At 36.5% G+C, this 17175-nt stretch overlaps 2 protein-coding genes across 4 annotated transcripts in view; both read left to right on the plus strand.

The window, feature by feature from the left end:
* Nucleotides 1-461: 461 nt before the first annotated feature.
* Nucleotides 462-17175, plus strand: part of LOC114245638 (uncharacterized) — a 382194-nt gene continuing 365480 nt past the window's right edge. Inside the window, exons 1-2 of one of the 2 annotated variants that reach the window (XR_016324361.1) lie at nucleotides 462-1326; nucleotides 1656-1800. The gene's annotated coding sequence lies outside the window, so the exon portion shown is untranslated. Of the gene's footprint in view, nucleotides 1327-1655; nucleotides 1801-17175 lie in introns of those variants that run through there. The other variant, XM_089733679.1, reaches the window with a different exon arrangement.
* The window catches only part of Inv (invected homeodomain), a 98174-nt gene continuing 90103 nt past the window's right edge, over nucleotides 9105-17175 (plus strand). The window contains exon 1 of one of the 2 annotated variants that reach the window (XM_028177896.2): nucleotides 9105-9339. The gene's annotated coding sequence lies outside the window, so the exon portion shown is untranslated. Of the gene's footprint in view, nucleotides 9350-17175 lie in introns of both variants that reach the window. The other variant, XM_028177897.2, reaches the window with a different exon arrangement.

A 17175-nucleotide genomic window follows, 5' to 3' on the forward strand; every position in this document is an offset into this window, starting at 1 on the left:
ACAGTATCTCTAGCTTTGTTTTCAGAAATGTGGAGAACGGACGTTCCGTCCCCGACCAGGAGGGACCAGGAGCTTCCGGTGCCATCACCTGCCCTGTAACTATATCATTCAATAACCTATTTTATAAATAAATAAAGAAAAATATAATAATATATTAGAGAAACAAAATTTTTGAGCCATTTATTAAATTTTTATTCAATAATTATTGCTTAGTTCTAAATGCGTAAATGCGCCACCCACCTTGAGATATAAGTTCTCAGGTCTCAAGTATAGTTACAACGGCAGCCCCACCCTTCAAACCGAAACGCATTACTGCTTCACGGCAGAAATAGGCAGGGTGGTGGTACCTACCCGCGCGGACTCACAAGAGGTCCTACCACCAGTAACATTTTTATCAATAATCGCGAAAGTAAAATACCTATTACAATCGAAACCACAACTTATAACTTTTTTCCTTTCAGGCAGCGAAGAAGACGAGGGAGGAAGATGTTGTGCAGCCGCCGCTGGTGCCCCGGTCGACCAGGATGTGGGTAGACGAAGAGAATGAGGAAATTGAAACAGGAGAAGAGGGACATAACATTAATTTGGAGTGGTCCCCTCAACCTCTTCGCCTATCCACGTCTGCATCACCAACGACTCTTTCGCCATTTAAGATACAGCCAAATAAATTCGATTTTGAATGGAGAAAGGTGCCAATGCCTCAAATCGAACCTCATTTAAGGCGAGAACCTTTCTGCATATGCATTTTTACTGGTGGTAGGACCTCTTGTGAGTCCGCACGGGTAGGTACCACCACCCCGCCTATTTCTGCCGTGAAGCAGTAACGCGTTTCGGTTTGAAGGGCGGGGCAGCCGTTGTAACTATACTGAGATCTTAGAATTTTTATCTCAAGGTGGGTGGCGCATTTACGCTGTAGATGTCTATGAGCTCCAGTAACCACTTAACACCGGGTGGGCTGTAAGCTCGTCCACTCAGCAAAGCAATAAAAAAAATCTTGAAGTCAAAATTTTTTAAGGTTTCACTTCTAACTTCTAACACGTGTGAATGGGGTTGGCAACTGTCAAAGTGGCGCTGGTGTGCATTGTTCCCATAACATTCAATATTTGTATTGGAATTTTTGATTAAAAATTATTTTAAGCACAATGACGCATTGTTTTGTACCAATATGCTCAGAAATTGGAGTACATCAATTCCCGAAGGACAAGAAAATTAGAAGACTGTGGTTAAAGGCCATTTGACGCGAAAAAAGTACTCCCACAAAAAGTTCGAGGTTATGTCGTAAACACTTTGTGGAATCTGACTATGAAAACATTAGTAAATACACAGGTATGCTTCTTTCTGTCAAATATTTATAATGCATGACTAGGTGTAGCACACATCTTTGTTCTCTTATTAAAAAAATCCAATAATAATTAGTTAGGCATACTATTAGTTGCTAACAAATTTTGCAAGTAGATTTATGCTGTAAGGAACCTTTTAACAAACACAAAATCAGACTGGAAGAAACACATTCCTCATGAGCTGTTGTTCATTATCAGCTGTTACTATTGAAAGTTCTATCTAAATCGCTGCATCCATTGCAATAACAAATATTTTGAAACTATGGTCAGGTTTCCTTGTGATAGTATATTTAAATGTTATTCTTTGTGTTGTAGGTGTCAAACATTAACATAAATATCTGAAGAAAGGTACCATCTATATTTTCATGGAATGTGAAACCAGTTTCTGAAGAAACAAAAAGTAGAGAAGTTACTTATGTAATTTTAGAGAAGGAATTGTCAATAAAAATAATTAAAAATATTCCTGATTTTTTATTTCGACAAGTGTGTATAGTTATAATACAGATGTTTTTCATACAATGCTTCTTTGAAAATATTTTCATAAAAGATATCTAATTTATTTAACATATTATTTATAAAATTATTGTCTTTTTCAACATAAATCACTTTGATGTCCTTGTAGGTGTAAATGACAAAGTTGCAGTATGTTTTGCCTGATCAGTATAACTGTCCTTGGATTTGATAATAATATGGGCAGGTTTTTTTTTGAGACAATATCCCGTTACATTGTTCTAAGTAAGGCACCGTTGTTATATTTATTTCATGTTTTCTGCTAGCGTATGGACATTTCACTTCAATTATAGCTTCTTCGCCCAACACACCATCAGGAGATGCAGCAAGATATGGGCGCTCTTGGCTATTGAAAATGCCACATGGTTCCACTAGCAAATCATCTCCACTAGCATATTTTGCTAGAGCATTTTTTTCATTTTGTGTCAAAATAAAAATTTTGGTCATGTAGCTCTAATCTGAAAAAAGCAAAATAATACATTAGTTGGTAGGTAATGTGTGTAATATGAGCAATTCTTTTTGCACATGCTACAAGGAATAAAGTTCCTAAGGTACACAATTTAATATTATTATTATAATAGCTACCGGAAACAGTTTGAGAGAAGTTTTCTAAGTTAAAATAAAACATCAACATTGTACCTTTCGACAAAATCCACTTTTTTTATTCGTAAAGATGCCAGACGTTTTCTCAACTCCTCCTTTAATTCTTTAACTATCCAGTTGGATTACATATTGTAAAACTGTTTAGCACTACTTAGAAAGTAATAAGAACCGTATCAAAGTCACAAAATGCCGAAATATCACGAACGCAAAACACACAAAATGGCGGCTCTCTATGACAAGGGAACAAGCTACGCTGGCGACATCTGAGAAAAGCTTTGACCGGCCAACCCCATTGCACACATGTTTTTTTTTAAAGGGATTTTATGACCTGCTAACTAAGACCTTTAAGTCATGTCTTATTTTAATTTATTTTCTTATTTTTATGAAAAATCATGAAATGAAATGAAGATATTGACAACTAATATTAACTGGTTATCGAAATTCATCCGCTAAAATATTTTTTTTTATTCATCGTTCCAGAGCCTAACTAGAGTAACAATAATTTTAAAAAACTTTCTTCCTTTTGTTTTGACATTGAAATATAAAACCAAATTAGTTTTCTAAATTTTACTAACGTTTACATAAAAGAGAAAAATAATATTTATAAAGAAAGTTCATGAACCAAGAAAAATATAAATCTATTTAAATGTTTCTAACAATGAGTGTTATAGTCCCATCTATTTTTGGCAATAGGAACTAAAACAAACATGGTGAATTCATTTGGCACAGTAAAATAGATTAGAAAAGAAGACACCAAATTTTTGAGGAAAGCGACATCTATCGACTTAAAAACATGTAGTTTAAGTATTATAATGATTAACAGATGGCGCTGCTGTATACGAAATTGTAATAAATCTACTAACCACTAGATGGCACTGCACTGGTAAAATGAATGAAAGCTTCAGCTATTCACCGACAGATCTCGCTACACGCCACATTACGTATTCATGAACCTTATCTAGGCATCAGGGTGCGAATTGAATAGTCACACACGGTTGCAAACTCAACAACGTTTGCTAAAACAAATTAGAATCGACGGAGCGTATCATTAACGACTAGGTAGTTGCAATCTTCATCAAACCGGCCGGACTTGTATACGAGCTGTTAGGATGAACACACTTTTTCTGTAGCGTTTTGAGCTTATCTCACATTGTTTAACGTGTTTTTAAAGTGGTTAATCATTATTTTTATAGCATACAGCGGGCGTGCCGCGGTTTTGCATGCATTAAATTTTCATTGCTTCATTGTGAACGAGCTGACAGTCCAGCCGATGTGAAGTGGTTACTGAGGCCCATCATAGACGTAAACATTGAATACAGCTAATAATGGTGGTACCATATTTTAATTTTATTAGTGGCACTTACTTACCATTTGTTGGATCTTTAAAACATCTTATAAAACAATACCCGATTTAACGGATAAGTAATGTCTTGACTTTAATAAATTCAATTATTTTAAATAGGTCGTTAGCTAATAAAGATGATTGAGCATGTTCACGACTATCCTTGCAAGCTACATCGGTCTCAATTATATCTAATTAACTGACTAGAATATTGACCTGCTGAGATTAAATGGAGTTGTAACCGCGACAAACTTTGTATAATACTATATATTTTTAGTTGATTTGAGAATGTTATTAATCATACATCTGAATAAATAAGTAGGTTGACAAAGAAAAGAGAACAATTGCATAATTTTGGTTCGCGGCAAAATTCGATTCGGCGGGTTTTTTTTAAGGGATTTTATTATGACCTGGTAACTAAGACCTTGAAGTCATGTCTTATTTTAATTTATATTCTTATTTTTATGAAAAATGATAATATGGAGTGAAATGAAATGGAGATGATTAATTTGAGACATTAATCAACTGGGATGAAATTATATGAAATGAGATGATATGGAATGAAATATAATCTCACTAAAATGGTGGTCATTTACTGAAATTTTTTCAGTGCATTTTTTGGAGGATCTCGAGAAGTTACGTCCAGCGGCTTTATTTTATTTTCCCATATTTGTGGACTTTCACAGATATTAAAAAAACCACCGTTATTACACATTTAAACCCGAAGAAACACTAAATAGACAAAATAAAACAAATCACACAACTTCACTCCTCGCGTTTCCGCTAAAAAGTCTTCGGCTGCTTATTACTGCGACCACAGATAAACACACAAACGGCAAAGGTATCTAAATTGTACAGCTTTTTACTTACAGTTTTACGTCAACAGAACATCAAGACGAACAAAAGAAAACAGCGAAATACGTGAAAACATTTGATAATGAACGAGAGTGACTCGTAAAGAAAAAGTTTTTAATTAAATTCAGTAATACGACGACGAAAGGAAAGTACAATCGTCATCTTTGTTTTACAACTTGAGAAAGAAAAAAAAAAGGAAAAAAAAGTGACGTTTCTTCCCCTTTCCCGCCATTAGCTGTCAGAGGCGCGTTCGAACGGTTTATCCCACTTGAGTGACTTGCAAATACTCGTTAATTATTACCTTATTTTTTTACTGAGTATTTAGATTAGTTATTTAAGGATTAAAATTGAATCGTATAAATATTGGTATAGTTATTCGATGGCTGCTTGCTTGTAAAATGTTTGTTTAAGGAATTTATGTTTATTTTTGTATGTTTTTATTTTTTATTGCTTAGATGGGTGGACGAGCTCACAGCCAAACTGATGTTTAGTGGTTACTGGAGCCCATTGACATCTACAACGTGAATGCGCCACCCACATTGAGATATAAGTTCTAAGGTCTCAATTATAGTTAGAACGGCTGCCCTACCGTATGTATGTGGATACATTATACAAAGGGTATTTCGGTTTTCAGAGCTGAACCTATGAGTGTTCCGTGATGGAAACTCGGCGATTTACTAGACAACCCATAATTCTAATACCAGACAATCGTTCTTATGCAAAGTATATGTGAATCAACTACAGTCAAACCTGGATAAGCGAGAGTTCAAGGGAGCACAATCTCATTCTCGCTTATAGAGGTTTCTCACTAACCCGAGTTTCTCGCTAATGCACCCTCTGAATTTAATTTCGCGATTTTCCGGATTCAAACGCATTCACTATTTTAAGTTTATCACTTAATGGCAGTACTTTGATTTTCCGTTTTAACATGATGCAGAACAGAACTTTCCTTCGCAATTGATTAACAATAAACTGAGTAAGTCCGACAAAGAGGACGGTACACAGGCACACGGGTCCATTCGAAAAGAAATCGAATAAATAACAACGTTATTTAGTTCCACTTAATAGAATAGGTTCAATATTGACGAGAAAACAATACAAAAACAATGTTAAGAAGTTCCACGAAAGTTAAGAATGGGTCGTAAAATAGCAGATGTTAAATTTGTAATTTGTTTTGTCATTTGTTCCTCCTAAATAATATAAATAAATAAAGCTCGACTGTCGCTTATAGAGGTATAGATAAGTAGCAGTCTCACTCACGGAGGTCCATGAGGGAAAAACGACTCTCTCTTACAGAGGTTTCTGTTTCTCGCTAATAGAAGTTTTAGGAGCTAAAAATGACGGGTCCTGGCTATTACTCTCACTTATAGAGTTTTCTCACTTATCCAGTTCTCACTTATCCAGGTTTGACTGTATATAATAAAGTTATATCAAAATTCAAACTCGCGTAGTTTATCTATTTTTATTTTTTATGTTTGAGGGATTACTACTGGTGGCCCGGAGGCCTTTCCAGTTTCACCAGGACAGGTGCGCGAGGAAGGACTCGGCCAGGAGTGGTGGGATTTGCTGACAACTGCTCGAGCGCCTCCAAAGGAGATCTAACGACTCGCGAATTACTGACTGTAGGGCGTCTTTTGAGGTCGCACGGGTAGCTGCGTATTTTTGCCGTAAGACAGTAACGCTTCGTTTTGAAGAGTGAGGGGGACCAATTAAGAACCGAGAACTTCTTTCAAGTTGGGTGGTGGCATTTATGTTGTCGATATCTGTGGGTTCTCGTCACCACTTAAGACCACGTATGTGTATTACTGGTGGTAGTACCTTTTGTGAGTCCGCACGGGTAGGTACCACCGCCCTGTTTATTTCTGCCGTGAAGCAGTAATGCGTTTCGGTTTGAAGAGTGGGGCAGCCGTTGTAACTATACTGAGACCTTAGAACCTATTTCTCAAGGTGAGTGGCGGCATTTATGTTATAAATGTCTATGGGCTTCAGTAACCACTAACACCAGGTGGGCTGTGAGCTCGTTCACAGATCTAAGCAATATAAAAAAGAAACCTAACCATCGAATAACAAAAAAATATTTACCTTTACAATTTTCAATTGTAAAGTCATTATAAAGACAGTCAAGTCATAGCCGACTATCCGCTTCCGTTCAAGCAACTAGCAGCAAAGCAAACGAAGCACGAGCAATGAAACTCTTAAAAAATGTTGACTAATTAAAAAAAGGAGCCCCTTCCGTTGAAACACCACCCCGATGTGAAAGAATTCGAGTATTTTTATTTTATTTTATTATCTTCAATTAATTCGTTTTAGGGTGGACTGTTTAAATAAAAATAAGCCATTGTGTTTCCTTTTTAAGTTGACGACGATGTGTTTACTTGTACATAATAATATGTAGTATGGAATTGAGGCATAGACCTCGAGTCTCAAGGCATCACGCTGTGATGTCCATGGACTCCGGCAGCCGCTTAACCTCTAGTGATCCGTAAGTTAATCTAGGTCGTAATAAAATTGAGTATGAGTGACTTTGTCTGTCTGTCACTTTGATATGTATTTTGTTATACAAGCTTTGGTGCATTGTTAATGTCCACGGGCGACCACGTCCGTGTACTGCTACATCTTAGCAACAAATAATATAATTTACAATCTATAACGAATTCAAATGCATCTATTTTGAACAGCTAAGCCACCGATTTTTCCATGACAAATACTTTATCTAGAAATTTCTGTCTAGAGATTTTAGAAATTTCTGTCTAGAGATTTCAAGAAGAATACATAAAATAAACTATCAACATCAATCTTGATTTTCGGTTTCAGGATAGCAGATATCTAATACAATTTCAACATCTACTGGTGGTAGGACGTTTTGTGAGTCCGCACGGGTAGGTACCACCACCTCACCTATTTCTGCCGTGAAGCAGTAATGCGTTTCGGTTTGAAGGGTGGGGCAGCCGTTGAAACTATACTTGAGACCTTAGAACTTATATCTCAAGATGGATGGCGCATTTACGTTGTACATGTCTATGGGCTCCAGTAACCATTTGGCACCAGGTGGGCTGTGAGCTCGTCCACCCATCTAAGCAATAAATAAAAATCTAGCATGCCTCTAGATAAGCCAATTCTTAATTAATTCTATTCTGGTCGTTAGCCAATTTGTTCGCCACAACTTAAAATACAAAGTAAGCTTATCTATATATTAATACGTGAAGCAAAAACTTTGTATCCCTTTTTACGAAAATTGCGCGGACGGAGGAGTATGAAATTTTCCACACTTATAGAGAATATAGAGAAGCAGAATGCTAATTTTTTTTTAATTATGCAAAAAAAAAACATTAAATCAATAATAAAAAAAATATTACACACACTACCATGTATTTGACACACACCCACATGCATGATATTTGTTTATCGACAAACTTTTCTTATTGCTTAAAATCTGTGATCAAATTGAGAATAAATTAAATATTATTTGTTTTTATTAATATTTGCTTAAAGTGTAGTCTTGGCCAAATCTGTGATTATATAAATATAAATAGTCTTTGACAATAGAATCATAATAGTGTACAGACTTATAATTTCAATTAACTATAGTCGAATTTCGACTAGGGGGGGAACACTAGTATTTATGAATTGTTCTATCAATCTAGTCCACTAAATCTATATATTAATACGTGAAGCAAAAACTTTGTATCCCTTTTAAAGAAAATTGCGCGGACGGAGGAGTCTGAAATTTTCCACACTTATAGAGAATATAGAGAAGAAGTGCACAATGCTAAAAAATTTTTTAACATAATACATATAAGATACATTAAATCAATAAAGAAAACATTACACACACTACATACCATGTATTTGACGGACACATGCATGCATATTATTTATTGTCAAACTTTTGTTCTTGACGTCTGTTCTCAAATTGAGAATAGATTAAATATTGTTTGTCTTTATTAATATTTTTTTATAGAGTAGCCTTGGTGAAATTTGTGATTATAGAAGTATAAAATAGAATCATAATAGTGTACAAACTTACAATTCTAATTAATTATAGTCGAATTTCGACTACTGCGGGACCTCTAGTACTTTTTAATACTCGTTTGAAAATCAAACGTATTACGTAGATGTAATAAGAAAAACTTAAATTAATACATTTTAGAATTATCAAACAACAAAAAAATACACACACTTATATGTTTCAATATATTAAAAAAAAATATATGTACAGACATCTCTCAATTAAGCTCGTCATGAACTCCGAAGACAGTTCCACAATCGTCATTAGGCATTCGACAAACACGAGAACATTACAATAACAACGAATGTAAAATCAAAGGTAGGGCCGCATAAATAGGATGAGGTGGAAAAAGGAAGAAAAAAAAACGCGTATTACGACCACGCTCCGCCCAATTGTGGGCAGGCGCGACCACGCCTGGTACAGTGGAGGGGCTCAGCCCGCAATTCGCCAGTCTGACTTCGAGATCACGCGCACAACATCCCTTTCAAACAAAACAATTGTTTAATAAAAACAATTAACGCATTCGATAGTCGATAAATTAGTTAATAGTTTTGTTTTTCGTCTAATCTAGGCGACCGTTTTTGTGATAAGCGCGGTGTGTGTGTGTAAAGAATTGCATTGAAAAGTTCAAAGTGCTTTCTGTTGAGGATACGGTTGCACGATGAAGTTCAAATGATAAGGTAAATAATAGTTAGTGTTTCTATTGAACTTAATTATAACACGTTTTATGCATTAATTATTCTTAGAAGCGTGCCACAGTCGGATTTTTGTTCGCGCGAATTTCTCACGTAATCCTTCGTTACGGCTTTAAAAACTTTAAAAACAAACAATTTACGATTTAAATCGACTTCAGGGGTCACGGCGCGATACGAATTTACCATTTTTAATAATAAAAATATATATTTTTGTAGCTACAAAAACATTAAAAAAAAAACATTTTAATTCAACAACCAAAAATAATCAACCGCCAGTCATTTTGTTTTGAGCATTAATTTTGATTTAAACATATTTTAATGGTCATTTTGACGCAGGTTCTCTTTTTAGTGTGTTTCTAGTTTGTAATTTTAAAAATATTTAAGACGCGCAAATCATTTATGTGGGTTAATAACTAAAAATTAAAAAAGATACTAGTCTAAACAGCAAACCGAATTAACAATAAATTTTATCTGCTTTTTATCCTGTTAATTAACTGTCAGGATATTAGAGCGAAGTTATAATATTATTGTATCATCACAGGTCCTTGACGCGTGTATTAATTCATATTAAAAGGACCTCTTTGAGTTAATAGAAATGACTTTCAAAGACTCCTTTACATACAGATAAAATATACAAAAATATAGGCACCACGCTAATTGAAGAGTTTTCAAATTATCACTTTCATATAACATTAATGTAATAACAATTAATACCTAATTAGCTCACCGAAATTTATTAATGTCAACTAAATTTAATCTTATTTAAAAACACAGTCATATTAGCAGTTTTTGACGGGCGTTGAATATTTTAATAATGATTTCTAAATAGATTTTGAGCTTATTGTATCATAGGCAGTTTACGCAATAAACAAACAATAATATAATTGTAAACAGACATGCTTCAACAAAAACTGACTTCAAATAGAAAAAAAAAGATATTCCAAAACAAATTACCTAATATACACTAAAAACAATAATTATCGAAATCGGTTTGCGACATATTGAGTTATTGAGTTATTCATCTATTTGTCGCGCACGTACCTAATGCAAATTTAAGACTTATATGGTTTTCTCATGGATACCATTATCAGAACTGGACTAAATTGAAATGGGACCACACGGGAAGCGTCAGCTTTCTAATAAAAAAAGAGTCATCAAAATCGATTCACCCAGTCAAAAGCTATGAGGTAACAAACATATAAAAAAAAACATACAGTCGAATTGGGAACCTCCTCCTTCTTTGAAGTCGGTTAAAAAGAAGACATTATTAAATCATTTCACATGAAAAAACCTTCACTAGTTTTTTAATACGGTTTTCTACCTCAGCTTGTGTATTTTTTTATCTAAATTCGTAAAGTACACACTTATTATTGTTTTATTTTAAACACATAAAAATATTGGAGTATGAAACTCTAGTTACTAATCAATCTTAACAATCTATATTGTACTAGCTTTTGCCCGCGACTCCGTCCGCGTGGAATAATTACTTTGGCATAACGCTAAATTTTACCCCCCACTTCATTTACGTTGAAAGTGAAAATATTTTTTTATTATATAATGTTAAGGAGCTATTTAAACCCCTATTTTGAAACATTCTTTATTGGTGTTCCACTTGTATTGGCCTTATTGTGATGCTATATAGCCTTCCTCAATAAATGGGCTATCCAACACTGAAAGAATTTTTCAAATCGGACCAGTACTTCCTGAGATTAGCGCGTTCAAACAAACAAACTCTTCAGCTTTATAATATTAGTACAGATTATTCTTCATAGTTCAATTCAGAAGATTTTTAAGCTCAAGAAAACGTGATAGATCACGATTTGAAGTTCTAGATTATAACCAAACAGTTGAAGTTCGCTTAATGGGAAACCGAAATGTTAAGTCGAGTTTGGTAAAGAAACGAAAGCGCAGTAAAAGCTCCCGGTGCACGCTTCTGGAGATCGAGATGTTATCTCATTCGTGAAACTCATTCGCATTTCTCAGCGTCTTGATAGTGTTCTGTTAGAGGCACATAAATTCATTATCAGTGTGCTTAGTGCACTGGTGGTAGGACCTCTTGTGAGTGCGCGCGGGTAGGCACCACCGCCCTGCCTATTTCTGCCGTGAAGCAGTAATGCGTTTCGGTTTGAAGGGCTAGGCAGCCGTTGTAACTCTACTTGAAACTTTAGAACTTATATCTGAAGGTGGGTGGCGCATTTACGTTGTAGATGTCTATGGGCTCCAGTAAGCACTTAAAACCAGGTGGGCTGTGAGCTCGTCCACACATCTAAGCAATAAAAAAAAGTTTTTAAACGTTCTCGATAGCGTAAAAGTTAACTCAAACTTGTATGCAGTTGGAACGTTTGCCTACGTTTGCCGCTAGGGGCGCTGTTCCAACTGCATACAAAATTGAGTTAACTCTTACGTGATCGAGAACTTTAAAAAGTTAAATCAGCATAGGTAGCTAAAAAAAATTATATCGGTCGAAATGACGTTTCAAAAGATTTCACACATGCATACATGTAGACTTAGGGCCGTGGCACATTAAAGACTATTTTCTGCACATTTACGCTTATTTTCCAAAATCTTCTATAATACGTATGTTGTTGTTGTTGTAGTCCTAGGGTACCCCGCTGGTACATAAGGCCCTCACAAGTTTTCTCCACTTTACCCTGTCTTGCGCTTGCTCCTTGACATCACTCCAGGTCACGTTGGCAGTCCTCATCTCACTCTCTACGGTGCGTCGCCAAGTGTGTACAGGGCGACCAAGTCTTCTCCTTTTTTTTTTTTTTTTTTTTCGGGTAGAGGGCCGAACCTCCTACGAGGTCCCCGCGCAAAAGGGGCGCGCGGGGTATGTGAGACTCAACGATCTGCATGGTGTTGTGAGCAGACCGCGGGCCCAAGGATTTTAGAGCCCACCCACTAAACGACTCCTCTGCACTCTTACACCCGACGTCCGATCCCAAGTCTTCTCCTGCCAAGCGGTTGCCACTCAAACGCGATTGATGCTGCGTTGACTCCGCTGCGCCGTAGAGTGTGTCCTATCCAACGCCATTTCCGATGAGCAATGTCTTGCGCGATGGGATTTTGGTCACATTTAGATTAAATGTGACCAAAATCCCACAATATGTATAATAATAAAAAAATATTGACATTTTTTTTACGCCTTGCTCATTTAACCGTCTTCGCCATCTTCCTTTTCTCTGTCATTCTCTTTTCCCTTTCTTACCGTTTTCTCTCACTCACATCTTAACGCTCCGTGCCACACTCTTCTCATACGTTCTCTGCAACGCTTTTATAGTCGATACCACATCCCTAGAATTATCGAGAATATTCCACACAAGTCGAGTATTGTGTTTCCGCTATCTGACAATAGATAGCATTGTACTTCTCGAGCGTTCTAAGTGCTACTAGATCCTTCGATATTCGTTCGACTATTCGACGATAGATGGCGTTACTCTTATCGGCGTAACAATAGTATTTCAATGATTAATCGCTCTTAAACTAATGATTTTTTTTATATTTTTTTTAACTAGCTGACCCGGCATACTTCGTAGTGCCTCAATCGATAAATAAAAGACCTAAGCTTTTGTATAAAATAAACTTAAAACAAACAAAAGGAATCCGTCCGACGGGGGGACACGTTAAAGTAAAAACAAAATTGTTATTTTTATTTAATTCCGAGCATTTTCATATTTATGTACCTTTTAAACCTTCTCTGGACTTGCACAAATAATTCAAGACCAAAATTAGCCAGATCGGTCAAGCGGTTCTAGAGTTTTAGCGAGACTAACGAACAGCAATTCATTTTTATATATAGTATAGATAATAGATAATATAATACATGATTGTCTATTAAAGCTATTTTATTATTTATTGTATGTATATATTTTCTATAATGTATTATCTATAGTACACCGCAACATACCTGCTATATTTTTTTATATTTTCCAGAATTTATATAAATTAAACGGTTGTCTGGAAGAGATCGCTTTTAGCGATAAGACCGCCTATTGTACAAATTTATCTGTTTTTTGATTGTTTTTTTGAATGTAAATTGTGTTTTGGTGTGCAATAAAGTGTATTCTCTCTCTCTCTCTCTCTCTCTCTAAAGCTAACACGTTTAACACTGTGAGCTAACTATTATCTATTAATATCTTAGTTACGCCCTGTATCTACTACACAATTAGTGTAAAAATGTATCTATCAAAGCTATGTTGTCTTTTAGATCTTTCCGTGTTGACTATGAGCGGAAAAATCTCAACTAGGACTATAAATCTCTACTAAAATATATAAATATGAAGGTTTATGCATACGGATGATTGTTTTAAGCAAACAAAACACCTTAACGACCTATTTAGATAAAATTTTTACCCACAAATACAGTTTATAACAACTGTGGTTTTAAACAAAATAAATATATATATTATATTTAAACAATATCAAGAATACATCTCAATTTTTACTTTTAATTACTATATAAATTTAATATTTAATTAAGTTTACGTAATTATTAAAATAAGATAATATTGTAATAATACGTACATACATTATTGGTTGATGATTTTAATTGCTCGCGTTGAAACAATAAATTTTCGTTAAACTATTTACAATTATTTAAACAAATGGTACATTAATTTTGTATATACCTATACAAGTTATTTATGTTATTTTACTTGAATTTTTATTTTAAAATTCTTTTTGTCTTTGTTTCAATATATATTTTTGGTGGATAGCTCGAATTGCGAGCTGACGCGGTCGTGGCGCAGGGGTTAGAGAGAGGTCTTGTGAGTCCGCGCGGGTCGGTACCAACACCCTACCTATTACTGCCGTGAAGCAGTAATGCGTTTCGGTTTGAAGGGTGGGACAGCCGTTGTAACTATACGTGAGACCTTAGAACTTATATCTCAAGGTGGGTGATGCATTTATGTTGTGGATGTCTATGGGCTCCAGTAACCACTTAACATCAGGTGGGCTGTGAGCTCGTCCACCCATCTAAGCAATAAATAAATAAAAATTATATTTATGTAACATATTTCGGCTTGGTTTTATCCATGGACTCTGCTCACTTGAGGCTTAATGGGCACATATAAAAACAAATGTATCTTGAGACGCACACGGGACGAAAGTGCTAGTTACAAGTTACTTAACTCAATTGTAATAAACAATGAATAAATAAAGATAATATGACGTAATCTGTAAACTACTCACCTTGATAAGAGTAAAAAAAAAGAGACCCTAAAATTGAGAGCATAAGATACAAATTTATACATATTTCGGGAGCAGTATATTACGTTTGGTCTCCGCATATACCGTTAGATTAACTCCGAACATGATATTATGTAAAATATATTCTATGTACCTACCGATCGTAAAGTATTGCTTGTCGTGATAATGTCTCCTATGTTTTGTAATGAAAGATAGTTCTAAATCATATACTTGAAGAGCACGTTTAAGCATAGAGTTTGGAGGCTGCCGAAATAGATGGAGAAACTATGTCAAATTTGAAAAGGATCTCGTCAGCCGGCAATGTAACGCTAAATAATGAAAGGCGTTAGTTAAAATTTAAATTTGCAATACAACGCGTGCTATTTAAACTAAGAAATGTAATTTTAATGGTATTGTCGCCCACTGAGTTTCTCGCCGGATCTTCTCAGTGGGTCGTGTTTCCGATCCGGTGGTAGATTCTGCGTAGTGCTGCTCTTGCTAGGGTCGGTGTTAGCATCACTCCGGTTTGAGCCCCGTGAGCTCACCTACAAACGTTAGGGCGAAGCTGAAACAGCCTCTCAAAGCTATGAGCATAGGTAGGATAAAAAATAAAAATAAAAAGGTATTTTTTTTATTGCATAGATGGGTGGACGAGCTCACAGCCCACCTGGTGTTAAGTGGTTACTGGAGCCCCTGGCATTGCTGAAGTCCATGGGCGACGGTAACCACTCACCATTAGGTGGGTCGTATGCTCGTCTGCCTACAAGGGCAATAAAAAAATGCAGGCTTTAAAAAAAAAAAAACTATTTGATTTTTGTAACCCGATGTTTTTTTTTATTGCTTAGTTGGGTGGACGAGCTCACAGCCCACCTGGTGTTAAGTGATTACTGGAGCCCATAGACATCCACAACGTAAATGCGCCACCCACCATTGAGATATAAGTTCTAAAGTCTCAGTATAGTTACAACGGCTGCCCACCCTTCAAACCGAAACGCATTACTGCTTCACGGCAGAAATAGGCAGGGCGGTGGTACCTACCCGCGCGGACTCACAAGACGTCCTACCGCCAGTAAAAAGCACTTACATAGCGGAAATGAATCGTGAACAGTTCTAAATTACATATTTTATTTTGAAAAAATGTAGTTACCTACCTGCGGGATTGGAACTTTGACACCTTCGCTCGATACGAATACATCGGCCGTCTTATCCTTTAGACCGCGGCGACAATGCACCGATATGACGAAGATGACGCACAAACTTTTTGTACACACCCAAAATTTCAAGTTAGCCGTTATCCCATTATCAAATATGTACATAAAAATAATTTATTGTTTTACCATTACAATGCGAATATTAACATCTGTACTAATAATGATTGTTTGCAACAAAAGACTTGTGTTTGTTACATTTAAAATTATCGTCTACACAATAATTGTTTACTGGAGAACAATTGTTCTGGGTTTGTCACTATCATTGTATTGTTTTAATGGTGTGTTTTATTGTTTTATTGACGGGACGGCAGATTCACGGACCCCTACGGGTTAGATGAGCACTAATCATCAGACTGTCTGTAAGCTAGTTAGTTTTTAGATACAATAATAGAGACATGTTGTTTTTTTTTTATTGCTTAGATTGGTGGACGAGCTCATAGCCCAACTGGTGTTAAGTGGTTACTGGAGCCTATAGACATCTACAACGTAAATGCGCCTCCCACCTTGAGATATAAGTTCTAAGCTCTCGAGTATAGTTACAACGGGCTTTTTTTTTTTCGGGCCGGGGGCCGAATCTCCTACGAGGTCCCCGCGCCTAAGGGGCGCGCGGGGTATGTGAGACTCAACGATCTGCAGGTGTTGAGAACAGATCGCGGGCCCAAGGATTTTAGGGCCCACCCACTAAACGAATCCCCTGCACTCTTACACCCGACGTTCGATCTCCGTCCGGGGACAAAATTCGGTCAGAGTAGGGGGGTTCCCGCGGTCAACACTACAACCAGACACGCGATACACCGCCGACCGGGCAGTTACAACGGTTGCCCCAACCTTCAAACCGAAACGCATTACTGCTTCACGGCAGAAATAGGCAGGGTGGTGGTACCTACCCGCGCGGACTCACAAGAGGTCCTACCACCAGTAATAAAAGGTGGTAATTCAGAGCGAAACAATGCTTAGTGGTATGATTAAGTAGGACAGTGGTAGCTAGCCGTGCGGACTCACTTATAGCAGTAACTACGCTATTTAAAAAAAATAATATTTTGTCCTTTTTCTTGGCATTGACCATAATTATATAATGTAATTAAGTACTCAATAAAAACAAACTTTTTTCCACCTAATCGTTGGTAGCCTTTTTTTTTGCCTATGCTGATAGCCTTGAGAGGCTATTTCAGCTTCTCCTTGATGTGTAGGTGAGCTCACGGGGCTCAAGCCGGGAGTGTTGCTAACATGCTAACACTGGCCCTATCAAGAGCAGTGCTTCGCAGAATCTATCACCGGATCGGAAACGCGACCCACTGAGAAGATCCGTCGAGAAACTCAGTGGGCTGTGTCTATGGGTTAATTCACTCGTCGAGCCCTTCGTCGCCAGCGACGGGTTCGACAGTAACACTAGCCCTAGCAAGAGCTTCGCTGAATCTAACAC

The sequence above is a fragment of the Bombyx mandarina genome, chromosome 02, assembly GCF_030267445.1.
Source record: "Bombyx mandarina strain Sakado chromosome 02, ASM3026744v2".
Lineage (NCBI taxonomy): Eukaryota > Metazoa > Arthropoda > Insecta > Lepidoptera > Bombycidae > Bombyx > Bombyx mandarina.